At 45.8% G+C, this 14744-nt stretch overlaps 1 long non-coding RNA gene across 1 annotated transcript in view; it reads right to left on the bottom strand.

Annotated features, from left to right (window-relative positions):
* The window catches only part of LOC140066190 (uncharacterized), a 44766-nt gene extending 30568 nt beyond the window's left edge, over positions 1–14198 (bottom strand). Inside the window, exons 1-2 of the long non-coding RNA XR_011848154.1 lie at positions 14039–14198; positions 12872–13022 (exon numbers count right to left, since the gene is read on the bottom strand). This is a non-coding gene — a long non-coding RNA (uncharacterized lncRNA). The remainder of the gene's footprint in view (positions 1–12871; positions 13023–14038) is intronic.
* Between the last annotated feature and the right edge of the window lie 546 nt (positions 14199–14744).

The following is a 14744-nucleotide window of genomic DNA, read 5'->3' as shown; positions in this document are numbered from 1 at the left end:
TATCAATGCAAAAAAAAATGGGTCAGAACAGGTTGGACCCCTTTATTCTGAAAATGGGGCATCGGTGACTGGAGACCAAGAGAAGGCGGAGTTACTTAATAGGTTTTTTAGCTCCGTTTATACAATAGAAGAGAGAACTTGTGACTTGGGTGGTGCCAGTGCGGTTCATGCACCCTGTAATATACTAGACTGGCTAAATGTAGACATTATCCAATCTAAGCTCAATAAAATCAATGTGTACAAAGCTCCTGGACCAGATGGGTTACACCCCAGAGTTCTTAAAGAACTCAGTTCTGTTATTGCTGTACCACTGTCTAAAATCTTCAGGGATTCCGTAATGTCTGGTGTGGTGCCAAGTGACTGGCGCAAGGCAAATGTGGTGCCAATATATAAAAAGGGCTCTAGAACTTCGCCAGGCAATTACAGACCTGTAAGCTTAACTTCCATTGTGGGGAAAGTATTGGAAGGGTTAGTAAAAGACTACATACTGGAGTATGTGACATCAAATAGAATAATAAGTGACAGCCAGCGAGGGGTTACTAAGAATAGAAGTTGTCAAACTAACCTTATCTGCTTCTATGAAGAGGTGAGCAGATGCCTGGATGGAGGAGCAGCTGTGGATATTGTGTTCTTGGACTTTGCAAAGGCATTTGACACTGTTCCTCATAGACGCCTGATGGGTAAAATTAGGGCTATTGGTTTGGCAGAAATCATTTGCAATTGGATTGAAAACTGGCTGAAGGATCGTATCCAGAGAGTTGTGGTCAATGATTCCTACTCGGAATGGTCACCAGTTATGAGTGGTGTACCTCAGGGTTCTGTGCTTGGCCCACTACTATTTAATATATTTATTAATGATATAGAGGTAGGAATTAATAGCACTGTGTCTATTTTTGCAGATGACACCAAACTGTGTAGTGTAATACAGTCTATGGAGGATGTTCATAGGCTGCAGGGTGACTTGGACAAACTGAATGTTTGGTCATCCACTTGGCAAATGAGGTTTAATGTGGATAAATGTAAGGTTATGCACCTGGGGGCCAATAATCCAAAGGCAAAATATGTCCTTGGGGGAGTAAATCTGGGAGAGTCCCTTGTTGAGAAGGACCTGGGGGTACTAGTAGATCATAAATTGAATAACAGCATGCAATGTCAATCAGCTGCCTCTAAAGCTAGTAGGATCTTGTCGTGTATCAAAAGTGGTATGGACTCTCGTGATAGGGATGTAATATTACCCCTGTACAAGGCACTGGTTCGGCCTCACTTGGAATATGCTGTCCAGTTCTGGGCACCGGTCCATAAAAAGGATGCCCTGGAGCTGGAGAGGGTTCAACGTAGAGCCACAAAAATGATAAGGGGTATGGAGGGTCTTAGTTATGAGGAAAGATTAAAACAACTAGATTTATTTAGTCTGGAAAAGAGACGACTACGAGGGGACATGATTAATTTATTTAAATATATGAATGGTCCATACAAAAAATATGGTGGTAAGTTGTTTCAGATTAGATCAAATCAAAAGACGAGGGGGCACTGTCTCCGTCTGGAGAAAACAAGGTTTAATCACCGGAGGCGACAGGGCTTTTTTACTATGAGAACTGTCACTCTGTGGAATAGCCTGCCTCAGGCGCTGGTCACAGCAGGGACAGCAGAGAGCTTTAAGAAGGGTCTAGATGCCTTTTTACACCTAAATAACATTGCTGGTTATGTTATATAGAATTGTTTCCCCTAAATCCCTTCCTCATCCAATCCCTTCCCTTCCTTGGTTGAACTTGATGGACAAGTGTCTTTTTTCAACCGTATAAACTATGAAACTATATGAAAGAATCATTTTTTTATATTTAAAAACGCCATGTGTGAAAGCATGGTGGGCTGGGTCATTTTTCCAGTCAATAATTAGCTGATGAAGTATCTTGAAACATTTTCATTTTTGTAAGGAAACAACATGAAGTTGAGTGGAGAAGGAACTCGGAAATCTCTGGAGTGGGTATGCAGGCGGCTTGGGGCACGGCAAAACCCCCTAAAACTACAAGATTATAGATGGCTAAAAACAGATTGTTCCCTTTGCTAACTTGAACTTCCATTTGAATGTGTCCTTTAATAAAACAGTAGACAAGATCTCTGATTGCTATCAATTATTGGTAACATTCTAGTTGAGCTCAGAGTCCTAGATGATCCATATTACCGACCCTGATACATTATAGCAGTATATCAGTAAGTTGAAGCTTCCAGTTACATCTACTGTGTGACTGTCTCTTGCACCTGGGATGTTTACGACCCAAAAGAGTCAGGAGGTGTTTGTCCTCCAGCTTAGCTTCACCTGTAAGATGCTGCCAATCGGTAAATAACATTTTAGAGACCCACACCCTACCTGTACAATGTGCGCACAGATGTCTAGAATTAAGTCTGAAACTGCCATCGGGCATCAGCTCTGCCAACTGCTCTGGGCCATAGAGCGTTCCTCTAAGTAGGATTTCAAAGAAGTTAGTGCATACTTCAAGGATTTGTCTTTCCGTCCTGCATCCTCTTTGGATCTGGTGCAAAGAACCTGAGCAAATATCTGCAGGGGAACTGTCTACATTCGAGCTACCGTCTGCACATTTTGTTCAGTGTCCCTTTGCTTTCAGCAGAAAAGCGGGTACACGTGTGCCATCAACTTCCATTTTGGAAGTGGCTGAAGCATGCTGAGACATGGATATAATGCTTTATACATTATAAAGTGCACAATATTGTAACCATGTGCTCCTCATATGGAATCCATACAGCCAGTACAGCCATCTGTCCCTATAAGTCCCAGTTACTTATCACCTCATTTGTAGAGCAGCCATGTGCCCCAGTGTAACGTCATCAATGCAAATTACTGACCTTTCCCAGAGTACCCTCTATCCCTGCTAGGACTTTCTAGACATACATATTTGTTCTCATCCAGAAGGTATGAAACTGTCTATCTAGTGCCTATGCATTACTACTCTGACAGTCAATGCCTGACCCATAAACTCCTCCATAAACTACCCATCAATTACCAGCCATAGGTAGGTCCTATAATTTTTTTTATATTGACTTGGAATCTCTCAGGGGTATATATGATATATGTGGGGAGCACAGTGTGGTCAGTTGTGGTGTGAGGGGTATATATGATATGTGCGGGGGAACAGTGTGGTCAGTTGTGGTGTGAGGGGTATATAGTATATATGGGAGCATAGTGTGGTCAGTTGTGGTGTGAGGGGTATATATGATAGATGTGGGGGCACAGTGCAGTCCGTTGTGGTGTGAGGGGTATATATGATATATGTGGGGGGCACAGTGTGGTCAGTTGTGGTGTGAGGGGTATATATGATATATGTGGGGGCACAGTGTGATCAGTTGTGGTGTGAGGGGTATGTATGATATTTGTGGGGCAACAGTGTGATCAGTTGTGGTGTGAGGGGTATATATATGTGTGGGGCACAGTGTGGTCAGTTGTGGTGTGAGGGGTATATATGATATTTGTAGGGTCACAGTGTGGTCAGTTGTGGTGTGAGGGGTATATATGATATATGTGGGGGCACAGAGTGGTCAGTTGTGGTGTGAGGGGTATGTATGATATATGTGGGGGCCACAGTGTGGTCAGTTGGGGTGTGGGAGGTATATATGATATATGTGGGGGTACAGTGTGATCAGTTGTGGTAGGAGGGTTTTTTATGATATATGTGGGAGGCACAGAGTGGTCAGTTGTGGTTTGAGGGGTATATATTATATATATGGGAGCACAGTGTGGTCAGTTGTGGTGTGTGGGGTATATATGATATATGTGAGGAGCACAGTGTGGTCAGTTGTGGTGTGAGGGGTATATATGATATATGTGGGGGGCACATTGTGGTCAGTTGTGGTGTGAGGTATATATATGATATATGTGGTGGATACAGTGTGGTCAGTTGTGGTGTGAGGGGTATATATGATAGATTTGGGGACACTGTTTTAGTCATTTGTGGTGTGAGGGGTATATATGATATATGTGGGGGCACAGTGTGATCAGTTGTGGTGTGAGGGGTATATATGATATTTGTGGGGGAACAGTGTGGTCAGTTGTAGCATGAGGGGTATATATGATATATGTGGGGGCACAGTGTGGTCAGTTGTGGTGTTAGGGGTTTATATGATATATGTGGGGGCACAGTGTGGCCAGTTGTGGTACGAGGGGTATATATGATATATGTGGGGGCACAGTGTGGTCAGTTGTGGTAGGAGGGGTATATATGATATATGTGGGGGTGCAGTGTGGTCAATTGTGGTAGGAGGGGTATATATGATATATATGAGGAGCACAGTGTGGTCAGTTGTGGTGTGAGGGGTGTATATGATATGTGTGGTGCACAGTGTGGCCAGTTGTGGTGTGAGGGGTATGTATGATATATGTGGGGGGACAGTGTGGTCAATTGTGGCAGGAGGGGTATATATGATATATATGAGGAACACAGTGTGGTCAGTTGTGGTGTGATGGGTATATATGATATTTATGGGGAAACAGTGTGATCAGTTGTGGTAGGAGGGTTTTTTATGATATATGTGGGGTGCACAGTATGGTCAGTTGTGGGGTTAGGGGTATATATGATAGATGTGGGGGCACAGTGTAGTCAGTTGTGGTGTGAGGGGTATATATGATATATTTGGGGACACAATGGGGCAGATTTACTTACCCAGTCCATTCGCTATCCAGCGGCGCGTTCTCTGCGCTGGATTCGGGTCCGGCCGGGATTTATTAAGGCAGTTCCTCCGACGTCCACCAAGTGGTGCTGCTGCGCTGAAGTTCCCCGGAATGCACTGGAATACACCGAGCCGGGCTGAGTGAAGGTAAGTGCAAGCTACGCAACACATTTTTTGTTTTAAATGCGGCGGTTTTTCCCAATCCATCGGGTTTTCGTTCGGCCACGCCCCCCAATTTCCATCGCGTGCATGCCAGCGCCGATGCGCCGCAATCCGATCGCGTGCGCCAAAATCCCGGGGCAATTCAGGGGTAATCGGCGCAAATCATAAATATTCGGGTAACACGTCGGGAAAACGCGAATCGGGCCCTTAGTAAATGACCCCCAGTGTGGTCAATTGTGGTGTGAGGGATATATATGATATATGTGGGGGAACAGTGTGGTCAGTTGTGGTAGGAGGGGTATATATGATATATGTGGGGAGCATTGTGTGGTCAGTTGTGGTTTGAGGGGTATATATGATATATTTGGGTGCACAGTGTGCTCAGTTGTGGTATGAGGGGTATTAATGATAGATGTGGTGGCACATTGTAATCAGTTGTGGTGTGAGGGGTATATATGATATACCTGTATGTGAGGAGCACAGTGTGGTCAGTTGTGGTGTGAGGGGTATATATGATATATCCTGTCGTAGTGATCCAAATGAATCCAAATGAATTTTGAAAAAAATGCAATGTTACTGGATACTAAGGGCAAGCACTGTGACTACTGTCCACTAGCAACAGCATCTAGGACTACTGGCTAGTGAGGACAGTGATCTAACTCTGACTGCCTGGCTACTGAGGGCAGCACTTAGGACAGCTGACTACTGGGGGCTGCACCTAGGACAGCTGACTACTGGGGGCTGCACCTAGGACTGCTGGCTTCTAGGGGCAGCACCTAGGATTCCTGACTACTGGGTGCAATACATAGGACTGGTAACTACTGGGTGCAGCACCTAGGACTGCTGGATACTGGGGGCAGCACCTAGGACTGCTGGATACTGGGGGCAGCACCTAGGACTGCTGGATACTGGGGGCAGCACCTAGGACTGCTGGATACTGGGGGCAGCACCTAGGACTGCTGGATACTGGGGGCAGCACCTAGGACTGCTGGATACTGGGGGCAGCACCTAGGACTGCTGGATACTGGGGGCAGCACCTAGGACTGCTGGATACTGGGGGCAGCACCTAGGACTGCTGGATACTGGGGGCAGCACCTAGGACTGCTGGATACTGGGGGCAGCACCTAGGACTGCTGGATACTGGGGGCAGCACCTAGGCCTGCTGGATACTGGGGGCAGCACCTAGGCCTGCTGGATACTGGGGGCAGCACCTAGGCCTGCTGGATACTGGGGGCAGCACCTAGGCCTGGTGGATACTGGGGGCAGCACCTAGGCCTGCTGGATACTGGGGGCAGCACCTAGGCCTGGTGGATACTGGGGGCAGCACCTAGGCCTGCTGGATACTGGGGGCAGCACCTAGGACTGCTGGATACTGGGGGCAGCACCTAGGCCTGCTGGATACTGGGGGCAGCACCTAGGCCTGCTGGATACTGGGGGCAGCACCTAGGCCTGGTGGATACTGGGGGCAGCACCTAGGCCTGCTGGAAACTGGGGGCAGCACCTAGGACAACTGACTACTGGGGGCAGCACCTAGGACATCTGACTACTGGGGGCAGCACCTAGGCCTGCTGGAAACTGGGGGCTGCACTTAGGACATCTGACTACTGGGGGCAGCACCTAGGACATCTGACTACTGGGGGCAGCAGCTAGGACATCTGACTACTGGGGGCAGCACCTAGGACATCTGACTACTGGGTTCAGCACCTAGGACAGCTGAGTTCTGGGTTCAGCACCTAGGACAGCTGAGTTCTGGGTTCAGCACCTAGGACTGCTGAGTTCTGGGTTCAGCACCTAGGACTGCTGAGTTCTGGGTTCAGCACCTAGGACTGCTGAGTTCTGGGTTCAGCACCTAGGACTGCTGAGTTCTGGGTTCAGCACCTAGGACTGCTGAGTTCTGGGTTCAGCACCTAGGACTGCTGAGTTCTGGGTTCAGCACCTAGGACTGCTGAGTTCTGGGTTCAGCACCTAGGACTGCTGAGTTCTGGGTTCAGCACCTAGGACTGCTGAGTTCTGGGTTCAGCACCTAGGACTGCTGAGTTCTGGGTTCAGCACCTAGGACTGCTGAGTTCTGGGTTCAGCACCTAGGACTGCTGAGTTCTGGGTTCAGCACCTAGGACTGCTGAGTTCTGGGTTCAGCACCTAGGACTGCTGAGTTCTGGGTTCAGCACCTAGGACTGCTGAGTTCTGGGTTCAGCACCTAGGACTGCTGAGTTCTGGGTTCAGCACCTAGGACTGCTGAGTTCTGGGTTCAGCACCTAGGACTGCTGAGTTCTGGGTTCAGCACCTAGGACTGCTGAGTTCTGGGTTCAGCACCTAGGACTGCTGAGTTCTGGGTTCAGCACCTAGGACTGCTGTCTACTGGGGGCAGCACCTAGGACTACTGGGCACAGGAAGCAGTACTTGGACTACTTGGGGCAAGCATGGTGACTATTGTTGGCATAAACTGTGACTACTGTGACAAACACTGTTTCTTTGGCTACTTTGTGGGGTAAATGTGACTGTTGCCTTCTGTGTTGGGAACATGTGACTATCGGCTACTTTGTGGGGGCAATGTAACTACTATCTATTGTATGGGGTCAATGTTGAATCTGGCTTTGCACGGCGTTGCACTAGCAGTAATTCTATGTTTACGCCAGTGTAGGGAATTGTCCTGTGTGACTTTTTAGTGACTTTTATACACCAAAAAAGCCCAGCAAAACCAATGATAAATCTTCCCCAATGTGACTTGCTTGTAGATTCATTATGACTGTAATAGTAACTATATGGGTGCACTATTACTATACTGACTATTGTGGGGGCACTGTTAGTATATATTTGATACTGTGGGATACAATTACTTTATTTTGTACAATAGGAGGCCACTGTTACTATATTACTACTGTGGGGCCACTGTTACTATATTGGCTACTGTGGGAGCACTGTTACTATATTGGCTACTGTGGGAGCACTGTTACTATATTGGCTACTGTGGGAGCACTCTTACTGTATTGGCTACTGTGGGAGCACTGTTACTATATTGCTACTGTGGGGCCACTGTTACTATATTGGCTACTGTGGGAGCAAGTTAAGGAACAAGTCACTAGCTGGAAGAAGCTGAAATCTTCTTATATGATTGCATTTGAAAACAGCTGAAAGTTGTTACATTTTGCAGATACTGTAAATCTAAATTACACTGGGGCTGAATCACTTTTCAAACCTCTGGAAATGAGGTGATCCGTGTCCCCTGTAACCCACCGTGATGTGGAGGCAGGTAACACAAGGGCAGCAGTGGCCTTGGCATAGGATCTGTTTGCTGTCTGAGATTCTACTGACGTGGCTGCCTGTGTCTGGTCTTTCTACAGATCAGCCAGATTAAACAATACGCTTCTCCCTGCCAGGGCTGTAGTCTATGCCACGGTACTTGAGTCAGTTCTAAGAAATTCTGCTTTAGAAGCTGGCACCAGGTGATTGCCTACAGGTGGCATCACAAGAGCTTCACCTCTTCTGAGCTAATGCCTCCATGGAGTCCTATAATATTATGCATGTGTCCCCATACCAACTTTGTTAGAGCCCCTGCAAATCTTAAAATGTAAGATTATGCATCATCTTGGGACTGTATTGATGTAAAATTCCTAATTAGTGGCGTAAGACGACACCTGTGCAACGGGACCTAAGCTCTCACTGCCACCCCCATTCTGCTCACTTTACTTCAGAATACACATACAGATGCAGAAGCCTCACTTTATTCCTGAAATGAGCAGTTGTCTCCCCTCGTTGATAAAAAAACATGCAGCAGCCACCCCTCCAAAAAAAGTCCAGCCACCTTCCCTTACTAATTAAATGTCCCGCAGCCTCCCCTATCGAATTAAATGTCTAGCAGACTTTCCTCATTAATGAAATGTCCAGCAGAAGCCTCCCATCACTATATAAATATCCAGCAGCCCCGTCCTCACTAATGAAATGTCCAGCATCTGCCTCCTCTCAATAATAACATGTCCAGCATCTGCCTCCTCTCAATAATAACATGTCCAGTAGCCGCCTCCCCTCACTAATGAAATGTCCAGCAGCCGCCTCCCCTCACTAATGAAATGTCCAGCAGCAGCCTCCCCTCACTAATGAAATGCCCAGCATCTGCCTCCCCTCAGTAATAACATGTCAACATGTCAAATAGCCTGATCTAGGGATCACACTAAGGCACGTTGTGCAAATCAACTCATGGTTCTATATTCAACTTCAAATGGCAGGCAACGGCCAAACATTAGCAGCAGAGCAGGAAAGCTGGCGGAAGATAGATGGTCCGCAGAAAGGGTTTCTCACAGCCTTCTGCTTCCTGGTATTATGACACTGGCTGTTGCAGCACAGACATGTGCTCCCGCCCACCAAGGGTTTTTATAACTCCCCTGGTCAGGTGTCAGCACCCTCCAGTCAGGTTCCAGCTTGCTTCACAGTGGTACAAAGGATCATTGGTGGATAACATTTTACATGTTAACTCTTGTTTTACCAGGAGAGGGCGCTATTTGCAACAAGTACCTACTCTATGCATCGGCAAGGTTGCGCTGACATAATCGCAATTATTTGAGCACTGCAAAACATTTCTATTACATTTGTGACTATGCCACCTCTACCTCAAGTGGGCATGGAGGGGCGAGGCCACCGCCAAAGTTGGCAGCCCTAGGTGTTCCTGTTCCATGGCTGAATACTCTTTGGCAACCTGGTGTAGTTTTGCCGGGCAGCGTAGCGACCCCACAGGTACATCAAGAGGCGGGTCTGGGCCAGGCACATATGATGATGCACAAGCGTCGGCGTATGATAAACCTCCCCCTATGTGAACCCCTTTGTTAATAATTCCTCAGTCAGTAATATCTGCATTGTGTGAAGTAACTGGGAGCAGATACATGAGGAGACCTGGTGACTACATGATCTCCTGTGGTAATAATTCCTCTATGGATGATATATCAGCCATGTCTGCAGTGTATGAGGTGACTGGAGCAGATACATGAGCATACCTCCCAACATTTGTGAAAAGGAAAGAGGGACAAAATGGCGGCACGCGTGGCGATCCCCCTAAGCCACACCCCCAATCACTCCCTGGCCACGCCCCAAATTTTAGCCATATTAAAATAATAAAAATCATCTCAATAAAAAAAAAAAATTATCCTCATTGGGATTTGAACCCAGAACCTGCAGTGTCCATGTACAACAATAACACAGTGCCTCAACCAACTAAGCTATAGCCTCAGTGATTAGCAAGGTGAAGAATTTTGGTAACTAAGAACTATGACTATATACTGCCTTGGTATATAGGGAGGGATCTTCTCAGATTATTGTAATTATTGAGACTATTATTATTATTATTATGGAGATTATTATTATTATTAATTATTATTATTGAGATGATTATTAATAATGGTAAAAATAATAATAATCATCTCCATAATAATAAAAATAATAAAATTTATAATAACAATAATAATAGTCTCAATAATTACAATAATAACCTCTGAGAAGATCCCTCTCTATATATCAGTGCATTAGTCTGTATCACAGTGTAACAATGGCTGATAACATGTCTTAGTTACCAGAAATCCTCAGCTCTGTATCACTGGGCTTATAGCTCAGTTAGTTAAGCTCCTGTCTATGGTGCACAAGGTCCCAGGTTTGAATCTCAGCCTGGCCAAAACTTTATGTAATTTAATTATATAAAGAGCTTGTGTCTGGGGAAGCCCTGGAGACCATATATGGACACATGCTGACCTGATGACGTGGTCCCTGCTCTCTGGCTGAGCCGACACTTCTCTGAAAAGGATTCCCTGCCCGATGTCTGCTCTGGGGAACCCTAGGAGATGCAGTGACCATATATGGACACATGCTGACCTGATGACGTGGTCCCTGCTCTCTCTGCTAAGCCGGACACTTCTCTGAAAAGGATTCCCTCCCGATGTTTGTAGAAGCCATTCTGTACTGTGAGTTCAGGCTTTCAAAGTATTTACTATGCGGACACAGCGCCGGGACACAGCGGAACCTGGGAGGAGAATCCGTGACAATCTCATAGCTGCCCGTGACGCGGGGCAGAGGTACGAAAAACGGGAAAGTCCCGTCAAAATCGGGACGGTTGGGAGCTATGCATGAGGAGACATGGTGACTACATGATCTCCTGTGGTAATAATTCCTCTATGTATGATATATCAGCCATGTCTGCAGTGTATGAGGTGACTGGGAGCAGATACATGAGAAGACCTGGTGACTACATGATCTCCTGTGGTAATAATTCCTCTATAGATGATATATCAGCCATGTCTGCAGTGTATGAGGTGACTGGAGCAGAAACATGAGGAGACATGGTGACTATATGATCTCCTGTGGTAATAATTCCTCTATATATGATATATCAGCCATGTCTGCAGTGTATGAGGTGACTGGAGCAGAAACATGAGGAGACATGGTGACTATATGATCTCCTGTGGTAATAATTCCTCTATATATGATATATCAGCCATGTCTGCAGTGTATGAGGTGACTGGAGCAGAAACATGAGGAGACATGGTGACTATATGATCTCCTGTGGTAATAATTCCTCTATATATATGATATATCAGCCATGTCTGCAGTGTATGAGGTGACTGGAAGCAGATACATGAGGAGACATGGTGACTATATGATCTCCTGTGGTAATAATTCCTCTATATATGATATATCAGCCATGTCTGCAGTGTATGAGGTGACTGGAAGCAGATACATGAGGAGACATGGTGAGTACATCATCTCCTGTGGTAATAATTCCTCTATATATGATATATCAGCCATGTCTGCAGTGTATGAGGTGACTGGGAGCAGATACACGAGGAGACATGGTGACTACATGATCTCCTGTGGTAATAATTCCTCTATATATATGATATATCAGCCATGTCTGCAGTGTATGAGGTGATTGGAGCAGATACATGAGGAGACATGGTGACTACATCATCTCCTGTGGTAATAATTCCTCTATATATGATATATCAGCCATGTCTGCAGTGTATGAGGTGACTAGGAGCAGATACATGAGGAGACATGGTGACTACATCATCTCCTGTGGTAATAATTCTCCTATATATGATATATCAGCCATGTCTGCAGTGTATGAGGTGACTGGGAGCAGATACATGAGGAGACATGGTGACTACATGATCTCCTGTGGTAATAATTCTCCTATATATGATATATCAGTCATGTCTGCAGTGTATGAGGTGACTGGGAGCAGATACATGAGGAGACATGGTGACTACATGATCTCCTGTGGTAATAATTCCTCTATATATGATATACCAGCCATGTCTGCAGTGTATGAGGTGACTGGAGCAGATACATGAGGAGACATGGTGACTACATCATCTCCTGTGGTAATAATTCCTCTATATATGATGTATCAGCCATGTCTGCAGTGTATGAGGTGACTGGGAGCAGATACATGAGGAGACATGGTGACTACATGATCTCCTGTGGTAATAATTCCTCTATATATGATATATCAGCCATGTCTGCAGTGTATGAGGTGACTGGGAGTAGATACATGAGGAAATATGGTGACTACATTATCCATACCTCCCAACTTTTTAAAAATAGAAAGAGGTCCATTAACCACGCCCTTGGTCACACCCCTAGTCACGCCACTTCCCACTATTCAGTGATCGCTTTCTTTCAAAGCTGAATTTTACAAAGGTGATCCACAATATTTTTGAATGACTCGGAGTGCGGTTACACGTACCACTAGTGCTGCATTTACAAACGTAATGCTAGTGTATTGTGTGTGCCTCGATTTAATCGCATTTTTGTTTTTAATTAAACACATGTGATCGGTAAGCAATCACATGTGTTTCACTGGAAACACAAATGAGATGGGGCCGAGGCCTGCCCCCATGTTTGAATGTTGCATGTGTAAACACTGTGGTATGTTTGATTGTGCCCTGATGTGTATACATCAGAGGGCTTGGCCGAACGAAAACCCGACGGACTTGGAAAAACTGCCGCATTTTTAAAAAAAAAAATTGGTCGCACGGGCCATACTCACATGCACCACGATGAAGACGATGAACTCCAGGGCACCTCGGCGGACTTCGGCACAGCAGCGACGCCTGGTGGACATCGGGCGCAGGACCTTCATGAATCGCCGGAAGACCCGAACGCTCGTCGGAGAAGCCGCCGCTGGACCGCGAATGGACCTGGTAAGTAAATGTGCCCCATTAGTTTAATCCTGTGTCACTAATGCCCTTTTTCATTTTTGCATTTTTCAATCCCAAGCTTTTTATATTTTTCCCTGTACAGAGCTGTGTGACGGCTTGTTGTCAGCGTAAAAAAATTCACTTTATAGTGACGGTATTTAATATTCCATTTTGTGTACTGGGAATGGGGAAAACATTCCAAATGTAGTGAAATTGGTGAAAAAATGCTTTTGCACCATTTTCTTGTGGCCATCATTTTTACAGCTTCCACTGCGCGCCCCAAATTACATGTCTATTTTATTCTTTGGGTCGCTATGATCACAGGGTTTCCTAAGAGAACTTTTTCATACTTCGATGTACAGAGCTGTGAGTGGTGCCATTTTCAATGCTACCATATTTAGGACTGAACGACCTTTTGATCACTTTTATAACATCTTTTATATTTTGCAAAATGGCAAAAAATCGTCATTTCTTAACTTGGGAGCTATTTTCCGTTATGGAGTTAAACTCTGGGAATAACCATTATTATATTTTGATGGATCAGGCATTCGTGGGACTCGGTGATAACTAACGTGTTTATGAATTTTACTGTTTATTTATATTTATAACAGTTCTAGGGATAATTTTTCAGCCCCCTAGGGTACTTTAACCCTGGGTTGCCTGATTGATCCTACCATATACTGCCATACTGCAGTGTGGAAGTATATGGGGATTTTCCACATCGTATATCACAATGTGCACATTGTTATAGATCGGCTAAAATCAAAAAGGTGTGGAATTGCTTAGTAACCTGCAAACTTACAATCATGAAAGTTGACAGGTTCTAGCGAGGGTGCAGGCGCCGCTGTCCGCATTTCCTTCATGCCCTCTTGGTGTGGAGATGGTTTGAGGAGCAAAATAATCGCAATGTCTGGCGGTTTGCAAGGCATTGCGATAATTTAAGGGCTTGTACGTCACAAAACTGACACAAGCCCTGATGAATGTCTTCTATCATACAGTACATTGACATTACTTACTGTATGATGCGAGTGGCTGTCCTCCCTCATCCCTGCTGTGGAGATGGTCATTGTAGAGGTGTGCAGCTGCTGGGGCTTCACAGAAGGCAGCGATGTAGCCTCTGTCTGTGCTGCCACCCTCCCCCTGCACCTTCACAACTACCAGGAGCTGCAGTGGAATCTCCAGTGTGTATGGCAGAGTCACCTCTCCTGGTGCCACCCCGTGATGATACCTGCACTGACTGGAGACACTAAGGCACAGCTCACAAAGGAGGGAGGACCGGCCCGGGGGAGGAGGAGGAGGAGGAGGGAGCTGGGAACTCTCAGCTCACTGCCTTGCAACCAAGCTGTCGCTACATCTATAGTAGTGTGTTCAGGGACCCGGAGATGAGAACTTGTCTCTTGGTCTGGGACAATGACGGGAACAGCGTAACAATCTCTCAACCTCCTGTGGCGACGTGACAGAGGAATAAAACCGTGACTGTCCCGTCAAAGCCAGGATGGTTGGGAGGTATGCATTTTCTCCTGTGGTAATAATCCTCATATATATGATATATCAGCTATGTCTGCAGTGTATGAGGTGACTGGGAGCAGATACATGAGGAGACATGGTGACTACATCATCTCCTGTGGTAATAATTCTCCTATATATGATATATCAGCCATGTCTGCAGTGTATGAGGTGACTGGGGCAGATACATGAGGAGACATGGTGACTACATCATCT

Source organism: Engystomops pustulosus, chromosome 6 (assembly GCF_040894005.1).
Source record: "Engystomops pustulosus chromosome 6, aEngPut4.maternal, whole genome shotgun sequence".
In the NCBI taxonomy this organism is placed as follows: Eukaryota; Metazoa; Chordata; class Amphibia; order Anura; family Leptodactylidae; genus Engystomops; species Engystomops pustulosus.
This window is presented reverse-complemented; position numbering and strand designations above follow the sequence as displayed.